This window comes from Cynocephalus volans, chromosome 2 (genome assembly GCF_027409185.1).
Source record: "Cynocephalus volans isolate mCynVol1 chromosome 2, mCynVol1.pri, whole genome shotgun sequence".
Classification (NCBI taxonomy): domain Eukaryota; kingdom Metazoa; phylum Chordata; class Mammalia; order Dermoptera; family Cynocephalidae; genus Cynocephalus; species Cynocephalus volans.
In genome coordinates this window covers 150,713,339-150,732,938 of record NC_084461.1, presented here as the reverse complement: position 1 = coordinate 150,732,938, position 19,600 = coordinate 150,713,339, and the positions used below count along the sequence as shown (strand labels likewise).

Below are 19,600 nucleotides of genomic sequence, written 5' to 3'. Positions count from 1 at the left end.
GGGACAAACAGGAGGCAGTGTTTCTGGAGCACAGGAACTGGGGTTTTGTAATGCAAACTGTAACCACAGGGGTGCTTATACAGTAGGAACTGCATTATCAACCTTGGGTGGAAATCCATGGTGTCAGGTTGTAACATTTACAGGGTTCTGCCCACTTTAAATTCAGGTCCCTGAACTTTCTGTAGGACTTGCTGATGCTTTTGAGCTTTTGCTGTGCTAGGCAAGGGTTCTATGCATATTCACCTATATCCTCAGATCATTTGACCAGCATAGTCTTTGGGCACAGAGGTTTATCCACACATACCTGTGAGGGCGGTCATTGCCAAGCGACCTTGGGATATCTCTGTAATTCTTGGCTGAAGGTGAACCTCTCTCCTGACTTTCTTCTCCTTTTCTTCTACAAGACTTTTTGCTGATTTATAATTGCCTATGTCTTATATTAGGTGAATGTGATGTGCATGGTTATAACCACAACAGTAGGTAACATTTTTGAGTGCTTTCTAAATGCCTGGCACCCTGCTAAGAACTTTACCTTGTCTCACATCAACATGAACATTATTATAATCTCTGTAGTTCAGATGAGGAAACTGAAGCCCAGAGAGGTTAAGGAACTTATCCAGGGTCACACAGCTAGGAAGTCAAGGAAAAGGATTCAAATCCAGCAGTCTGGCTCCAGAGTCTGCTTCTTGCCCAAACTCATCCAGGCAGACTGGAACACAATGACAGATCTCTGGTTGCTATTTTAGGGCTTCATCAGCCTCCCTCCATCTGTCAAGATGGATAGACCCTGCCTTCAACTGGGCCAACTTCAAACTCCTTTAGTGCCTTCTGATCTTTTCTTTCCCTTTTAAAAAATCTTTAGGGCTACGTATTCATTACTCCCTTATCTTTTCTGTATTCCTTTGCAATTTCATCAAATTTATATAAAAGTCTCCATTTGATGCTACTTTTTCCCCCAGGATTACATTTCTTCCCTTTCAATAGAGATATTAAACCCCCCCTTTGCTCTTGACCTCCTGCCCCTTACTTCTTTTAAATAGTAATTTCTTCTTAGTCCAAAGAGCAGCAATTAGATGCTCAGGAAGTTTGGTATTTAAAAGTGGAAAACTGTCCAATTTAATTCATTTTGCTCTGAAAGCTCCCAATATGGGAGACTGTGTAGCAGAGTGTTTTGAGATCAGATGGACTTGAGTTTGAATCCCAACTCTGCTACTTTGAGCTGGGTGACTTTGGGCAAATTACTTTTCCTCTCTGAGTTTCAGTTTACTTATTAATAAAATAGAGCAAACAATAGAAACCCCAGGGATATTGGTTTGAGGAATAAATAAGGTAACACAGGTAAAGCCCTCAGTAGTAAAGGTTGGCCTACAGTAAGCCTGCAGTAAGTGGTGGCTGCCACCCTATTCCCCTTGGTCTACATCAGCATTCTGGCTGGACTTGCAGATTCCCAGCACGTAGCAGAAAGTGCAGTACAAGGCAAGGCTTAATCTAAGCTCTGGGTGATATCGAAATGTCATCCAAAGAATGTATAGTATATATGCAAATGGAAAACTTTCAAGATGATAAACCTGTGCTAAGCAATAAAAGTGCAGCCACAAATCACCCACTGTTAATTGCTCCAGTGCCAGGCAAGTGGAGGGAAACTCTAGGAAAGTGTCTTCAGGGCTCGCACTAAATGGTGGCTTGTAATTGAAATGACAAAATCAGTCTTCCTATTATAGCTCTGGCAAAGAAATTAATCCATCCAACCTAAACACACTGCAAATTGTAGTGATTTTTTTTTCTTTTAATAATTATAGGCTATGGTATCTGGAAGGGACTTTAAATGAAGTCTTATGCATAAGCCCACAACATTACACAGTGGAAGGAGAGCCGAAAGAGAATGAGGATGGAGGCAGGGCGGTGGGTAGAGGGAACCAAGCCCTATCTTCTTGGCTTACCCTAGGCTCCATACCAGCCCTAGGACTTTGTAGAATGCAACTCAAAACCACTGATCTCCTGCAGTATTTCCAGCATAACAGAGCATACTATATGTGAGAAGATTTTAAGTAATAATAGGCAGATTATTTCATAGCACTGAATCAAACTATGTGAAAGGTGTGCCGTTTTTCCTTTTTCTTTCAATCCTTCTGGTGATACCAAGTAGGAAAATCTCCCTTTGGTGCTAATATGTCTTTAACGCCTCTCTAGTTTTTGCAAACCCTGCCTCCCCCCTCCCCTTTTTTAAACAGAGGGAAGACCTCAGGTCAGAGCAGGTGGCAAACAGCATCGAGTTAGAACTTAAAAACATTATTTTGTTTTTATGTTTACTTGTTAAATTTAGTTATATTACAGCAAGTGTGCAGGGAAAAGATCTAATACTTGAAAATAAAGCAAAGTGAGGACTGCCTGACTTTTCAATAGAACATGTCTGATAAACCCAACTAAGGGTCCTTTCACTATCTCAGGAAATGTAACTTTGTTTCCATATCAGTCCATGGTTTATTAGAAACTGGAAATTTTATAACCTGGTGGAGTTAATGGTTAACTTGCAGAATAATGATAACATGTGACGTCTGCTGCTTTGCTAAAACTTATAGTTGTATTGCTCTGTAGGAAGTTTACCTGTCTTATTCCGAATGACAATGTCATATAAGCATCTCTTCTCCCACCAAAAATCAAGAATTCTAAATACTTTCAAACAAGCACTTTTGTTGTTCAGCTTGTTCCCTAGTTTATCACTGAAATAAACCTTTGCATGTGCTCAGTATCTAACTGCATAAAATGATATTTTTAACAATCTGAGAATTCTACTTTTACGCAAGTAATGATGACTATTTATGGTAGTGATATAAAATTTTGTTTATTCTTATCAGTACAAATGTATATAGCTTTTTAAAATTCTCTAAGGTTCACTAAAAAGCTGAACAAATCAAAAATACAGCAGTCCCTCATGTCTCCCCTGCCGGAGGAACTTCCTCACTTCTTTTAGCTGTTGTAGCTGTTATTTTGTATTCATAACCGTGTCACCAATAACATACTTGTATTGCTTCTTTTTTGAATGTTATTTTCTCACTTTTTGGCATTATCTATTAACTGTCCATCATAAAAGACTAACTTTTAGAGAAATATCACATGTTCTCACTTATTTGTGGGAGCTAAAAATAAAGAAATAAATACACAAAGAAATGGGGGGTGGGGTGGGTAAGAAGTCACAACAATCACAATTCCTTGAACTTGTTAAGACAAGTGAACAGATATGATGGTGATGGGAGGGAGGGGGGCAAGGCTGGGGGGAGGGAGGATTTGGTAAAGGGACATGAAAATCAACTACATTGTATATTGATAAAATTAAATTAAATTAAATTAAAATTTTAAAAAAGACTAACTTTCACTCTTTCACCCCCTACCTCCACCAGGCACGTGCATTTTTCCCATGTCCCTTTCTCCCGTGCAATTATAGCATAACTTTGGTTTGATCAATATTTAGTATTTAAAATATTTTGACTATGTATATGGCCATTCTCATCCAAGTGGTAAACTAGGATGAATTCCCACTTCTTGCACAATTTTTCATTTCCCAACAGAAAAAAAAAAAGCAATTCGGAAAAAATCTGAGGTTCCTTTCAGTTTTCTGAATTTTTTATACTATCTTTTTATTTATTTATTTATGATTGTCTCTTCTATTTTTTGAACTTCTCTCTGCCTGTTTGTATGCTTTACCTAGCAGAGTCTGTTTCCTACAAGTTGCTTTTCTTCTGTTTGTGGTTTTGCACTCTCTCTTCTGTGTTAGAATTTTTCCTTACTTCTCTTCAGTCTGTGGGTGTATGTTCTCATTTCCATGTGGGTGATGCTAAAAAGCTGATTTAGCCAATGCTAAATCTCTGAACATGTGAGCAGAGCCTGTTGTCTGTGAGCTTCACTGCAGGGTGAACTGGTTGGAACATTTAGGTGGAGAGACTCAAATATCAACAAAGGCAAGTCTTCCTTCTTGAGCTGGTTGGATTCCACAAACGAGAATTCTGATCCCCTGCCTGAAGGGTTAAGGCCTGGCTGCCGGCAATCTAGGAGCTGAGTGGGAGGAAAGTGCTGGAGGTCTGAGCCTCCAAGATGTATACTTTGATTGAAACCTGATTTTTAGTCGAGTGTCACTGCCCCTGTTGTGTCTGGTGTCTCCTACTGAAGATGCCCTCCATTTTATCATCTTTCTGGAATAAACTTCCAGTGACTCAGCTTTCAGAGTCAGACCGCTTCTTAAACAGACTTGTAACTGGTTCTCCTCATTTGAGCTCCTCTTCTTCATCCCCAGTACCAGGGGTGCCCAGTACTGCCATTTCCTAAAACTTTGGGGGAACTTTGCTTTAGATTAAATGGGTCCTCAGCTTGATCCACTGCTGGCCATGGATCACTTTTCTTGGGTCTGCTAAGTCACTTATTAATTTTCCATATGATTCCTATTTTCCTTTAAAAAAAAATTCCTTTACTTTGTTTTTCACTAGGTTTTTGAGAGGGAGCAAAATATGTGCCTATGTTTAATATACCATCTTTACAGGGAATTCTACCCTAAATTTTCATGTTTTAATATTTATAAATGAATAGATTTAATTAAAAATGTTAAAAGTACTTGTGAGAATGATAAAAAATATGATTGTATTATGCACAATCTGTCTGAGGTTTTGAAAAGAGTAATAGTGCAACTCCTAATCTTACAGAAAGAAAAACTTCAGATTTGGGAAGGGATTTGCACAAGGTCATGTGACTTGTGACATGTAATGTCAGTCATCAGAGCTAGAATGAAAACCCAGTTCTGCTGAGCAATGCGAGGCCCGCTGCTCCCTCCGCTCTGGCACAGCACAGCACACAGACAACCTTGGCCTGTGTTCACACCAAGGACAATCCCACCTTCTCTGCCTGCTTTGTCTTCAGGCCTTTTTAGCACTAAGATAAGGATCCCAAGGTCGCAGTTACAGAGTTAAATCCAAAGGCCTATATTTTTTTTAACAAAAGAGGAAAAATGCATATTCTGATGATGAAAACTGCTGTAATCTATAGCTGATACTGCTTTTCTCTGCTCTGTGTTCCTATAGAACACAACTTCTTTCTCATCTTGAAGGCACGACAAACACTCACCTAGAAAGAAAATATCTAACTTTGGAAATATAGTAAGAGCTATCATCTAAAGCAGAATCACCCTCTCTCTTCCTTTGGCCCCTAGAGGGAACGTCATTTTTGCATGAGTTCTAGGTTTAGCGCTGGCTGTCTTCTTTCCTCCCGTTTGAACTGGTCTCTTTCCTGAAAAACTTTCCTGCACCAACACCTCACTGTGTGAAGCAAGCAGCAGAGGCAGCCTGGAACAGAGGCAGCTCAGAGAAGCAGGAGTCAGGGGTCAATGAAGTCGGGTGGGAGGTGTCTCACTCCACCTGCCAGGTGACCCCTCATTTCCTAGGTGGGATGTGGGCAGTGCTTTCTTGTTGTCATGATTGTCTCGCACTTTGCATTAGCCTTCTGTAGAAAGGAGACTGGAGCCAGCGGCAGAAGGGTACAATAAAAAGGATAAGAAGATGTAGGTTCTAATCCTGACACTGCTGTTACCTAACAAGTTTTGAGGTCTTATTAAATGCCAGGAACTGTGCGTATAGATTTAACATCTGATAATCTCATCTCAGTGTTTACAAAACCCCGTTGAAGTCCCAGACGTGAGACATGAGAGTTAGAGAGGTTTAAGTAACTTGCCAAAGAATGATCCACTTACAAGTGGCCAAGCCTGAACCCAGGCCCTTTCCACGACATGAGGTATGGTGGTGGTGCCAGGAGGGGCTGGTGCTGTAGGTTCTCCACGACCTCTCTGGCAACCGCCTTCAGTATTATGAAAAGTGCTCTGCAAGAAGTCCCTCCCCACACAGAGACTATGGAGCTGCCTTAACTATGCTCTTTCCCTGTCTGTCTTTGACTTTGACCAATCTGGCCTCTCTGAGCCTCGGCGTCTTCATCTGTGTATTGGCCATAATGGCACCCACAATATCAGAATTGTTTTGAGAAACTGTAGCTAGTTGCAACACTGACGGCTAATATTTTTTGAGTTTTACTATGCATTACATATTCTTCTAAGTACTTTAAATACGTTAATTTAAGGAATCCAGATTTACACATGAGGGAACTGAGGCTCTGGCAAATGCCAATCCAGATTCCAACCCAAGCCTGCCTGACTTGAATCCAGGCTTGTAACTGCCACTGCCTCCATCTCCTAGGGTCACATAAATGACCGGATATGATAGCACTCTGTAGAGGGTAAATCATTCTGTAAATCTGCAAATCCAAAGAACATAAGACAGACGTTTGTGTGCATAGCTGTTTACAGCAAAATTGTATTGTTTATAATATCCAAATGTAGCAAGCAAGATAAATGTCCCCAAATCAGGAATTCTATTATATACATGGTGTTTTACCTGTACAATGGAGTGGAAGATACATAGATCTTGACCTGGAAGATATCCTTAATATACTCAGTAAATAGAGACTACAGAGTACTGTGTATAATATAATCCCATTTAATTATTTGAAAAATATTTTACTGTGTCTGGAAAGTCTGAAGAAATGTATGGCAAACCATTAACAATGGCATCACTGTTGGGGGAGGGGGAAGAGATGTGAAGTTAAAGGGATAATTCTACTCGCTATGACTTATTGGAAATATTCACAATAAGTATTTGTAATAATAAAGAAAATAAAATGATTTCCCAGTTGGGCAAGAAATGAAAGTCAGTCTGCAATCCTAAGGAGTCATGGTCACAGGAGACTGAGTGGATATATCCCAGGGATGTACACCCAGGTTACCCTGAGTTTAGGGGTGTCAGACTGCTATGGGCAGGGCTCTCCCTCCCCACCTTTCTCCCTTCTCCCCAAACCCCCCAAGACCTCCCATTTCATGTTGGGGCTACAGATGTAACCTTGGTGCTCACAAGCTGGATCTTTGTTGTCAACATGGCTAAACTGACAGAAAAGCACTACAAAGTAACACAGGTTAACATTTTCTTAAAAAGGCACACCTATGAAATATTTTATTCCATTTACCAAATGCTTTTAACTTACATTTCCTGGCAGGTGAAAAAAAATGTACTTAAAGCAACTAGAAAAAAAAAAAAAATAACAAAACCATTGTCTCCAACAAGGAAAAAAAAAATTTCATTGTGCTTAGACCAAAACACTACTTTTATAAGTTGCTTTGTAAGGGCTTTTATTAAAATGCTGGAACCTACAACCTGCAACTTAAGAGCAGAAAAAATTAAAGCTCTCAAAGTGTGTAAATTCAACATCTTAATGCTGATGAATGGAGACTGGTTGGAGACACTTATGCAGATGTTCCTTGGAGATGCTCTACTTTTGTATTTTGTTCTTCAAAATGGGAAGAATCTATGGGGATTGTATAAAGAGAAATGGATAACACAAATAGTACTTGTTAAACTCTTACTATGTGCCAGGAAATGGGCTGTGTGCCTTGTATTTATTATCTCAAAGTGTCTTGACAAAAAACCTAGGGATAAGTACTATCCCACTTTAAGATGCAAAATAAGATCCATTCTAACTATTATTATCATTCAAAATTTACTGAGCACTTAATATATGCCAGACACTATAATAAGTGCTTTACATACACCACCTCATTTAATTCACAGTATAATCTTATAAATCTGCTATGCTGGTTCTTCCCATGATACAAATGAGAAAATACAGAAGTTTATGTAATTTGTCCAGAGTTACAAAACTGTAGATGATGGAGGTGGATTTGAATCCATGTCTTCTTGGTTGCAAGGCTTTTGCATTGTGTACAGCTATTTATAACAATGTTGTATTACTTAAATATCCAAATGTAACAATCAAGATACACGTCACCAAATCAGGAATCCTATTGCATAAGTGATGGTCTATCCACACAATAAAATAGGAGATAGTAGATATGTCTTGACCAAGGCACCTGTAACTCCAGACTGCTTTTTCCAAGGAAGAAGAGGTTCGTCTGCTTGCAAATCTTAGATTACACCACTCAGCCTCCTTTCTTGGAGTTCTCTGGACAAAGAAGCAGGGTCTAGATAAGCTTAGTTTTAAAGGCCCCATCTCACATCATGCATCAAAGATATTTAAAAAAATACTCTCCTCAAATAAATATAGTTTAAATACAATTATGTAAGAATTGAGACGTAGTCGACTAGTGACTATACTGTTCATTTTGCAAATGGTTACTTAGACACTTATTAATTTCAATTTTGTATTTTTGTTTTATATTTTCGTGTCGATTAACCATTTGGAGCCAATACGCGTACGGGCCCTGGGTTCTGTACCCACTCTATATTAAAATGCTACTGTCAAGGCTAAGTGCCAGCTACACTAAATGAGCAAATGGCCCATGGCAGAAGGTTTCTATTGTACAAATGTGAGTCTGTGAGCTATCTGTAGTATTACAAAAAACCTAACAGAAATTGTACACTCACTCATCTTCAGTATTACTGCAGGAACTAATTAAAATGTCAAGACGCCTTGTTTGAATGAGAACAAGATAAACTCCAGGTAGGCAACCTGTTTAACTCTGCTGGCCAGAAAATTCTGAATGGTGCTTATATAGTATGAATTGTTTTAATGAGCAAACAAACTAATGTTTAGTGCATGCTGCTTGTTTGAGAGACAATATATTTTAATATATGCACCCATGGGCATGTGATAAGAAAAGGACTCCCTGGTGGTGAAATCCTTTACTATTATTGGCCCAGAAAGCCATCCAAGATATAGCTTCCACATCCTCTATTCCCAACTCCCCAGTGAGCTTCCTCCCTCCCCCCAGGCTGTTTTCCTCACTTTCTCCCCCTTCCCTGGCAATCTAGTGTTTCTCCTGTGTTTCCTGTTTCCTTTTGCTTCATGCCTCAGTTTATCATCAGATTTCATCTCCAATCTCAGGATGATTTCAGTCATAGGCAGAGGAGATGCCTGTGGGAACCAGAATGATTTTCCTCCACCCCAAATGATATCCCAAATATGCCTCCAGCTCTTTACTGATTTTTGAAGTTCTATGGATAGAATTTCATTCTTTGGCTTAAGGCTAATTCTCTACTATTAAAATGGAGCCCTGAATGAGAGCATTAAAGTATTAGACTATAAGCTCCTCTGAGGTAGAGGGTCATAGCGTACCTACTCCTATGCCCCTGTCACACTGCTGAACAAACAGATCGTGAATCATCTGTGAGTTCCTTGAGGACAGGGATTAGGTCTGTGTCATTATTTTAGGTTCAGCACCTAGTGCAAGTGCCTGACACAAAATAAGTAATCCCCGCAATTTTATTAAGTGGATGTAGATTTTATTTAATTGATTAATTAGAAGAGCTAATAGAAAATGACAGGTAATGGCTGTAGAGAGTAAGGAGAGATTCTTAGATGAGGGGATAGAACCAGAATGGAGAATCTGGAAGCTTCTGGGCACAGACTTCTTTGACTGTACTGGCAACAGAGCTTGACCTTATACAAAATCCTAAGAGGTTTTTAGATAGGAAAAAAGAGGAGCCCAAAAATATATACAATATTCTGCTATCCTTCCTACAGTGAAAATACCACTAATCATCCTGCCATCATCCAGAGAGAGAATGTAGACATCAGACAGCTCATTCAGTGATGACTGATATAGTTTCCTCAGCAGGGTATCCCCAAATCATAACTCTGCTATTCTCATATTTTAAAATGAACTCTTCCCACAAATCCCTTCCAAGTCAGATAGACACAAAACGAAACTTGAAGACAAGTCTCATGAAACATCCCAGTATCCCATACCTCAGTAAGAATTCAGAGCCCACTGATGAGTCTGCTTAGGGACAGATTACTCCAGAAGCTTCAGAAAAAAATTACCAGCAACAGGAGATTGTAAAATCTTACCCTTGAACCTCTTTTCCTTTGCCAGGAAAGGATAAAAGTATGTCAATATTAAATGTAAGAGAATCAGCAGAGAAGACCAATAAATCTGAGGCATAGAGGATACATGTGTATCCTCTGATCTACATGTGCAGTTACACAGACATCAATGTTGTTTTTAGTTCACATTGGATATAATTAAAATCCTCTCCAGAAACCCAACTGTATAAATAGCAAGCAACAGAGAAGCTGTGCCTCTCTCCATGGTGCTGATAAAATCGCTACCTCCTAGAACAAGGGCATTTCTCCTCATCTTGAGAGGTATAAATTAACTCTCTCTACTGACCCCCACAGAGTGCATCGTTATTTTCATGTTGATAAAGCATGTGTTATTTTTTTCACTGTTTCCAAATTGTAACTGATGATTTCAACATATTTCTAAAGCTTTATCACATTTCTAATACTTACCGCCACCCCTACGCAACATTTTTTGGAAAGTTGAGGCTGTGTGCTCCCACTTCCTCCGCTAACTCACTCAGATTCAACCTATATGTCTACAGTAAATTTGGAAGAAGAACAAGTTTATTTTTCCTGATTTATTCCAAATTTCTCAATTTCATTTATGGTTTCTGTGGGCTTTTCTGGATAAAAGGAAGATGGTCACCTCATTTTCCAGTCTCCATAATGTGCTCAGTGCCCGCACTTTTAATCCCTGGTTCTGATCCTCCCCTGACCAGCTGGCAAGCAAGCAGACTTTCCTATGAATGCTCAGCCACTTTGTATTCTCGACCAGTGACAGCCCAGCTTACTTGGTGAGTATAACCAATTTATCTTGAACTAAATCCAGGTGTTTATTTCTGGAAGTACATTAAAGATTTCCTTCAGATAAGTGGGCAGCATCTAGAAGTAGTCATCTGCTCCCAGTGTTCCGAGGTGCAGGTTGAATTTAGATCTTAAACATCAGACTGCTGCCCCTCCCCAACACCCTACCCTACCAAAATGGCCAAGATAATATTGGTTATAATTCAATATCTCAAGAAACATTCTCTGAGCATCTACTACAGTTTATAACCATGGCTGCATTTTTAGAATAACCTGGGGGATTTTCTAAATATATAAATATTCAAAAAGTATAAATGTTTTCTAATTATGTAAATATGACCACTAATTCTAAATCTCTGGCAGTAAGGCCCAATCATTGTTATTTTTTGAAAGCTCTCCATATAAATTCTGACTTGCAGCCAGGGTTGGTACCACTGACTCACAATGTGCGATGCTCAGTCCTGGGAGCTATGGGTTCAAATACAGAGAAAATCTAGTGCCTACTTTTAAGAAGCTTCAGTGTGTCAGCAATATATGACTAGGGAAGAACCACAGAGTGAGGAAAGGACTGTGACAGTGTTATCACAGGGTGCTAAGGAAGCTCAGAAAGTAGATAAGTAACTCAATCTAGGGGAATCTGGGAAGATGTCCTGAGGGAGGTGCTGTCAAAACTAGCTGGGAAAAATATGCACCTGATGAGCTCTTTGCTACAGGAAGCAAGGTTTTATAATAAGAGTGCTTCCCTATATTAACAGTATTGCCATTAAAATGTAACGACAGCCAACATGGGGCTGCTAGAGCTCAGTGGAAGAGGAGGAGAGACCTACATAGTTCATGAAGGCAGGAGAAGCCATGATGAGAGAAAGAAAGGACTGCTCCCACCATTTTGAGCCCCAGCTGCTTCAAGGCTGGCCCCAGTGAGTACATAGAGCAAGAGCTGGCAAAAGCTGCTGCTGTGCCCTTCAGATGAAGATGTTTGGAGGTGGCAGGGGAGAAGAGGCAGAAAGGGAACCCACATAGGAGCAAGGAGCCACAACAACTGAAAAAAGGAGCCACTCAGAAGCCAGTGAGTCATTGCAAGGGACTGGCACATGGCTCATACCATGGGAAGTGTTTGGAGCACAGGCAGTGGGGGAGATGGGCCACCAGGGGAACACTGGGGCACAGCAAGGACAGCTGACCTGCCCCTCAATCAGCGCAGGACCACTCAATGGAGAATGGTCGGGAGGATAGAACTGCAGGGGGTGCAGTTTGCTGAAAAGACTCAGGCCCAGACCAGAGTTTCCACACAACCCAGGTGTACCGAACCTCACAAGACCTGGAAGTACATAAAAAGTCAACAATTAAACCTGAATTGCACAAAAAGCCTTGCCCAGGGAATCAGCAGCAAAGCAGCAATTTAGTTCAACCACAGGACTCAAGTGCTGGTCCCCACAGGAAGTTCCCCCATTTTAGAAGTAAGCAAAGGACAACAAATTAGTTTAGAGTTTAAGTGGTGGGAATAGCAAATAATCCAACACAGAACTAAAAGAAAAACAAAGTACCCACAACCAGAAACAAAGTTTGATATTAACTAGTAAAGGTCTCACTTCACCAAAGAACACCTATAAAACTTAGAAGAACCGGAAGCCCCCTGGGTCCCCAAGCCAGGGAGGCAGGAGGGGCAGGGGCCTCAGCCATGCCCCCCAACACCCACAACCAGCCCAGTGATGACCACCGAACTGCTACAGGAAGCACCCTAGACTCCCAAGCTGGGGCAGTGGAGGGCCGAGGGCTTCAGCCATACCCCCTTGACATCTGCATTCAGCCCAGCAATGACCAAGCCACCACTCGAAGCCCTGTGGTCTCCCCTGCAGGAATGATGGGGGGTGCCACAGGCCTCAGCCAGGCCCCCATCTGTCCTCCTTCTCCCACCCGATCTCCTTCGCACTTCCCTACTCCCCCTACCACCCAACTGCTCCACAACAACATCTTAGAATGTGAAAACAGATGGAGCCAGGGACTGACCCCTCTTCCCACAACCAGGCATGCCACTGCTGCCATGGGGCTCACCCAGGGTCCTGAAGTATGGATCCAGGGACTGATCCCTCCTCCTGCATCCAGACAAGGAGCATGCCAAAACCACCATTTTCATATGGGGGGCCCACCACAATAGCCACAGCTGCTGCAAAAGCAGCAGACACCACGACCACCATGCAGATGGCCCACCAGCCACTCAAGTGCATTGACACAAGGAGAGTCACCAGCAGAGACCAAAGAAAAGAAGAGGATGTCTCTCTCCACAAAGCCCACTCCAGGTTGATAGAAGAAGCATCTACTCCATGGTAATAGTGGGGGACATGAACACACCTCTCTCAGCACTGGACAGATCATCTAGGCAACAAATCAACAGAGTAACCATTACTCTTGCAGAAGGAGAGAAGAAATCTAGGATTATCAGAGGTGGGTTTGGGGAGGGAGAGAGGGATGAGGAGAGATTGGATAAGGGGCATAAAGAATCAGTATGGGGCCGAGCCCGTGGCGCACTCGGTAGCGTGCTGCGCTAGGAGCATGGCGATGCTCCCGCCGCGGGTTCGGATCCTATATAGGAATGACCGGTGCACTCACTGGCTGAGTGCCGGTCACGAAAAAAAAAAAAAAAAAGAATCAGTATGATTTGTAATAATGTATAGGCTAATAATATTGATTTGATAACATATGTCAATGTTGAACCCCCAAAATATGTATAATCAATTACGATTCAATTAAAATTAATTAAAAAATTTTAAAAATTAAAAAAAAGACCTCAGTGAAATAAAAAAAGAAGAGTATTGCCTAATAATGCATAACTAACCCCAATATATTCTTCCTACCAACAACCCCTTTCCCTGGGCCTGTGTCAAGTCACACTCATTGTGAGTCAGGTCAATCACTTTTGGATTCCTACCTGCTCCCTGGAATTTTGATTATAATCTTCCCATAATCATGACGTCTTCATGAAGCAGAGTTTATCATGCTTTCACCTTGGACCGAAGGAAGCTCCTTGAGGAAATTTAGTCCTTTGCATCTGATGAGATTTTATTTTTCCCAGGCTCTACCCCAACAAGTCTTGGTCAGCTTGTCCCCACAGAAAATGACCAGAGAACTGGGTTGACACATCTATTCAATGTGTCAGTGGATGATGAGATGATGAGAGCATTTTTTACCTGTGTCTGAGATGCCCTTCTCTCCCTGGTCACCTGCCCATCTCTTACTCAGCAGTCAAAAACTCACTTCTGGGAAGCCTTTTCTGAATTGACCACTCCAAACCCACCCCCTTACCTTAGGCAGAGTTTCTTATTCTTCTCTTTGAGTTCCCTCAAAACCTTTTTCATATTTCATGGGAGGAAGAGACCACATCTTTCAATTTTGAAAGTCCAAAGTGAAGCATCATACTTGACACAGAGTAAGAACACCTACATGTACAAATAGGTGAAGTGAAAGTGGCAATGGAGAGATGGATGGTTGGGCAGGTGGAAGAAATCATGAATGAATGGGTGACTGATATTGCCTAAATCTACTTTACATCTGATAGTTCAGAGTTTGACAAAATGATAGATATGCTAAGTCATCCTTTCTCAAAAAGCAAAGATGCTGGCAACTTCTTTTCTTTTTTTCTTATGTGCACCATCTCCTCTTCTTCTTTCACCTTTTACCATATAACCAAGAGGACATGATGCTGTGACTTGTCTTCCAGCATAAGTTTGAAGCAGGTAAATAATTAGTCTTCTGGGGGTATTTTTAGAAGATTATAACTATTCCTCTCTTACCTTCACTGAATCATATCATTCCTTGCCCCCAGATACTAAAGCATAAACATTTTTATTAACATACTTGATGGCCAAGCAAAGTCTCTATTTTTAGTTACCCTTTGAAGATTAAGGGAAAGATTTAGATTTAGACATTAAATTCTGGCTCTGCAGCTAACTTGCTCTGTAGCCTGAGCCTATTTATTTAAACTCCTGTAAGCCTCAGTTTGCTCATTAGTAACACAGGGATGATATCATCTTACTCACAAAATTGTGGAAAAATTAATTGACTTCTGTATATAAAGTGTGTGCCACAGAGTTTGGCTGATAGCAGCCATTCATTAACAGGTGACTCATGAACAACATTACATCAATATTTTAAAAACATGGATCTATCATGAATTAGAATATAAAGCATGCATGAATAATTAAGATAAAACAGAAGATTGAATTCAAATAAATTCAACCTTTAGGATCCACTCTCAGAACATTGAGCATTTCTATTCACTCATCTGAAGTTAGCAATACTTAGGTGGAAAAGCTTGAAAATAACTGAAATCTCTCATCACACTTTCACAGATATATTTGAGCCACCTGCCTTAGATCACACAGACTGTTAGAACTAGAGCTAGAAATAGAACTCACATTTTCCCAAAAGCTGCTGAAAGGCCCTGACACCAAAGATCGCCTCCCCTGTCACCACCACATTAACCAATATAGCACTAAAAGCAGACACCATTAATTAATTAATTGAATCCTTTTTAGGGGATTGCATTGAGGCAAAAGTGAAGGAAAAAAGAAACATGTTAAGTATCAACCACATGCTCAGCAACTTAGTAGTTATAATTAATAAAATATTATGAAGAGGTATGAGGCTCAGAAAAGCCGTTTAATTTCCCCAAGATCACACAGCTAATTAGTGGTGACATTGGGATTTGAATCTATGTTTATGTGTCTCCAAAGTCTATAATCTTTCAACTAGAATTTAACTCAATGAAAATCAACAAATATTTATTGACTGTTCAATACGTGCCAGGTGCTGTGTTAGGATATGGCAGCAAAAGAGACAGATACAGTCCATGTGATCACTCATGGGGCTTATTGTGAAGAGGAGAAAACAGACATTGTAAAAGTGAGGAAAGCATGAGTAGTGTCAGGTAAGGTGAACTACATACCATGTCCATAAACCTTTCAGGCAATGAGAAGAAATACATGGCAGCCTCTCCTCTCTGCCCCAGGGTTCAACTGCACTATAGGTTAAGCATGCTGGCCTGGGAATACAACCACCCACAATGAATTATTTCTGTGGGAAAACTGCTAAATTCTAAAGTGATGTACAAAACAACTTTGGAACACAGCAGTACTCAAAATTAGAACCTGCTTTTTATAAGAAGTTTTAATGCAGCAGCAGCAGATTTACCTTTCTCATTAGATTCTGCTGAGGATAAAAAATAAAATTAGTGTCAGCATGTATTTCTAGAAAGTAGACTAATTGAAGATGGGAGGATCAATCAAACCACAGAGATTAATTATTGAGTATCTGCTTGGAGTTCGGCATTATGCCCAGGCAGTGCAGAAATACAGGAGAAACATAAGACTAGATCAGCCCTATCCTTGGAAAGTCTGTAAACCTATAGAAGAGCACTTAACAGTAATTGATAGCCTATGTCAAATTTCCGGGAGGTACAGGTGGACACAGGTCTGTGGAATGGGCTGGGTGGGTCAGAAAAAAGGGAAACTTGCCCAGGCTTTAAAAGAAATGATTTAAATATTCAGAGAAAGTTGATTGTAGCAGTGGGAGCAGTATCAGCCATGGAGAGAAGCATAGGATTAATTGTGCTCTGAAATAATAAACAGACCATTGAAGGAAGAACTAGAGTTGGGGAATGCTAAGAAATAAGGTCCCCAAGGTAGTTTTCAATAAGAGAATCGCTTGTCTTAATCACCTTTGCATCCCCAATAACATGCATGGTGCCTGACAAACAGTAGGTGCTTAGCTAATGTTTAGTGAGCTGTTGGATAGAAAGACATTGCCTTAGTTGAAAAGGGAAATAAAAAAAGTGCTAGTCTTGTCTCAACATGTGCCAGGAAGTTCTAACATAACAAGAGCAAATGTAAAACTGCACATAATTTAGTGCTAGATTCTATGATAAAGCCAAATGTTGTCAGAGTACAGCAGAGCAGGTGACTGAAACAGAAACAAGAATGTGGGACAATTTCTTAATGGAAGGGAAATTGTGTTGGGCCTGTTAGGAAAGGCAATGTTTGGCTCTTGGGGGTCATAATTCAGATGTCTGTAGGGGCAGGGAAGATCATGTAAATGTGGGAATCCAGTCATCTAGAAAACAATAGGAAATAGTAGAACTGTGAGTTTTATTAAACAATTCTGCAAGACAAACAAAATGTATCTGCGAGCTAGATTCAGGCTGTGACCCACAAGTTGGAGACCTTCAGGATAGGCAGAAGGAAGAGTGCCTTTCCAGGTGGAAGAAAACAGGGTAAACGGCAAAGAAAGAGGAAAGAGCATGAGGGCTTAATGGGAGAGGGAGAGCAGCCTTGCTAAAATGCAAAGTGCCTGCTGAAAACAGTAGAAAATGGGGTTAGAAAGAAAAGCTAACTTGAGTTTGAATTCCAGGTAGAAAAAAAGGTAATAAATAGAGAGTCAAAGATAATTTTAGCTTGCTAGGTTGCTTGGAAAAAATGTGCTGAAATTAAACTTTTTATTCTCCAACTGGGCTGCTAAATCAATTGTGTTTGTCTCTAAGACAAAAGTGATCTAAAATCTCCCTGAGAAAATGTCCATTCTAGAACTCTTGGATTGTTTGCTGGAAACTTCCCTGGTGCAGTGTTTGGCTGCTGCCCTCAGATTGCACATGGCACCTGGGGCACTAAAGACAGAGCTGTGGATCAAAAGCATCCTTAAAAACAACACCTTCCTCGCTTAGCACGTTTCACTTGAGGATTTACATTTATACCAGTTGAGCAAATCAAACTTACAGCTCCCTCTGCAACTATAACCTGGACCAAACATAGCCATATTTCTCTGCTGCTGAGTGGGCTTTTAACTTGTGCCTCCCAACTGCGAAGGGGAGATTTCATTCAAACATTATGCAAGAAATGCTTTTTTTGGAAAGCAAGTGGCTGACCCAGTGAAGGTTTAGAGTGTAAATGGCTGTTTCTTTCAACTAGTGCTTTTATGCAAGTGTTCCCCGCAGACAGAAATCTTCCATAGTCCCTTCACAGTCTTGGAGGGAGAATTGAAAGGTAACTTCTCCAGCCCTGCAAGCTCCACACTCATTCATACATCAGATCCCAGCTCTGTTACTGCAGGTGGCCAGTGTTGATGAGAGGTATTATGCAGGGCTAGGACTAGGGTGAGGGAGTTAGGCATTTGCCTAGGAGGCAAAATTGAAGGTGTGCCAAAAAACTCAGTAATTGAGACAAATAAAGAAGAATGCAATTATTAAAAAGTAAATACAAAAATTCCATGATGAACGAAATACCAAAATTTTAACTTTTTAAAATGTTGCATTAAAATACTGTTTTTCTGGATTTCTGAATGTTTGGTGTCCCCCTCATCCCGGCCCAGTGAGAAAGTGAGAAGGGTGTGGGACTGAGGATGGGAGAGAGCGAGTGGGGAGAGGCGGTCATGGATTTGGCTGCAGGCAAACTTATTTAAACTTTGGTCATGGCAGATAAAGGAATATTAAAGAACACCTCAAGATGGATTTCTAGTTGGTGCTGATGGAACAGAACATGTTGGATTATTAATTTTTATTGGGGGGAGTTCCAATCAATCATCAGCAAAAGCTTTCTTCTAATTTTCCAGGTGGATCCCCTGAGAATAAATGATCTAAAGACCATCCTGGAAGCAAAGCCAAACCACCTACTTTTCAAGCCTGCTGGGCAAACATCAGGTGACATTCAAGCCCCACATCCTGGCCTAGAAATTCCTGCCTGGACAGGGCTGTCATAGCCCACGTGAAATGCTGCAGCCTGGGAGGTCCTTGAGGACAGACAGGCTCTCATGTTTCCCCAGGTTCCTAGTCCCCAGAGCCTAGTCCTGAGTTAACACACACTAAATGCTGGGTTAGTACAGTAATTACCCAATTGGTCATTCAGTAGGTTACCTGATGTCTTGGCAGGTTGAAGCAGTTAACAGAAATTTTGCAAGTGGAATCCTCTAGTAAGGTTAGTGATTTGTCTGTGTATTTTGTTGCCTTAACTCGCAAAGCAGAGAAAACTCCTTATCTACTAGCCTCCCCTCACACTGGAACAGGTGCACTTCGGAGAACTGTTTGCCCTCAAAATTCATTCTTTGCAAGTTAGTAATAATCCCTTAAGTACTTCAAAAATAAGTTTTTAAAAATCTTTTTTTATTTTGAAATAATGTTAGACTTATAGAAAAGTTGAAAAAAATAATACAAAGAGTACTCATGTACCCCTTGCCCAGTGTCTCATACTGTTAACATGTTACTTAACAGAAGTAAAATGATCAGACCAGGAAATCCACATTGGTACAATACTATTAACTAAGTTACAGACTTTAATTTTATCAGTTTTCCTTCTAATGCCCATGGTCCGTGATCCAATTCAGGATCCCACAGTGCTTCCATCTTTCATGGCCTTCACTTCTGAACGGTTATTAGTTTGTTATTTTGTATTCCTCCATTTGGGGTTGTTTAATGTCCTCTCTTCAATAGATTGAGGTTGTGCTTTTTTGGCAAGAGCCCCACAGAAGAGCCACAATGAGAAGCCCTCTTCAGTGTGGCACATCAGAAGGCACCAAGGCTGATGGGTCTCCTTACTGGTGATTTCCCTTTCTTTGCTTGCTTAAGATGATGCCAGCTTTCTCCACTGTAAAGTCACTATCTTTCCCTGCGCCATTAATAAGTGGGAAGATACTTTGAGACTCTGCAAATACCCTGTTTCTCATCAGACTTTTGCCCACTATTTTTGGTAACCATCACTGGGTCTTCTTTGTAACAATGAACACTGATGTTTGCCTAATCAAAGATCAGTGTTTCATAATTTTTAAACCCTATTTAAGGCCAAAACCTACTGAAGTAAAAGATAGGAATCTCCCTGTTAAACCTGCCTTTCCCACATTTTGGGATAGTTTGGGCATAGCAAATCCATGACAC

At 40.6% G+C, this 19,600-nt stretch overlaps 1 protein-coding gene across 1 annotated transcript in view; it reads right to left on the bottom strand.

Moving 5' to 3' along the window:
- Window positions 1-19,600, bottom strand: part of DOCK2 (dedicator of cytokinesis 2) — a 396,194-nt gene that overhangs the window by 236,758 nt on the left and 139,836 nt on the right. The window lies entirely within an intron of this gene.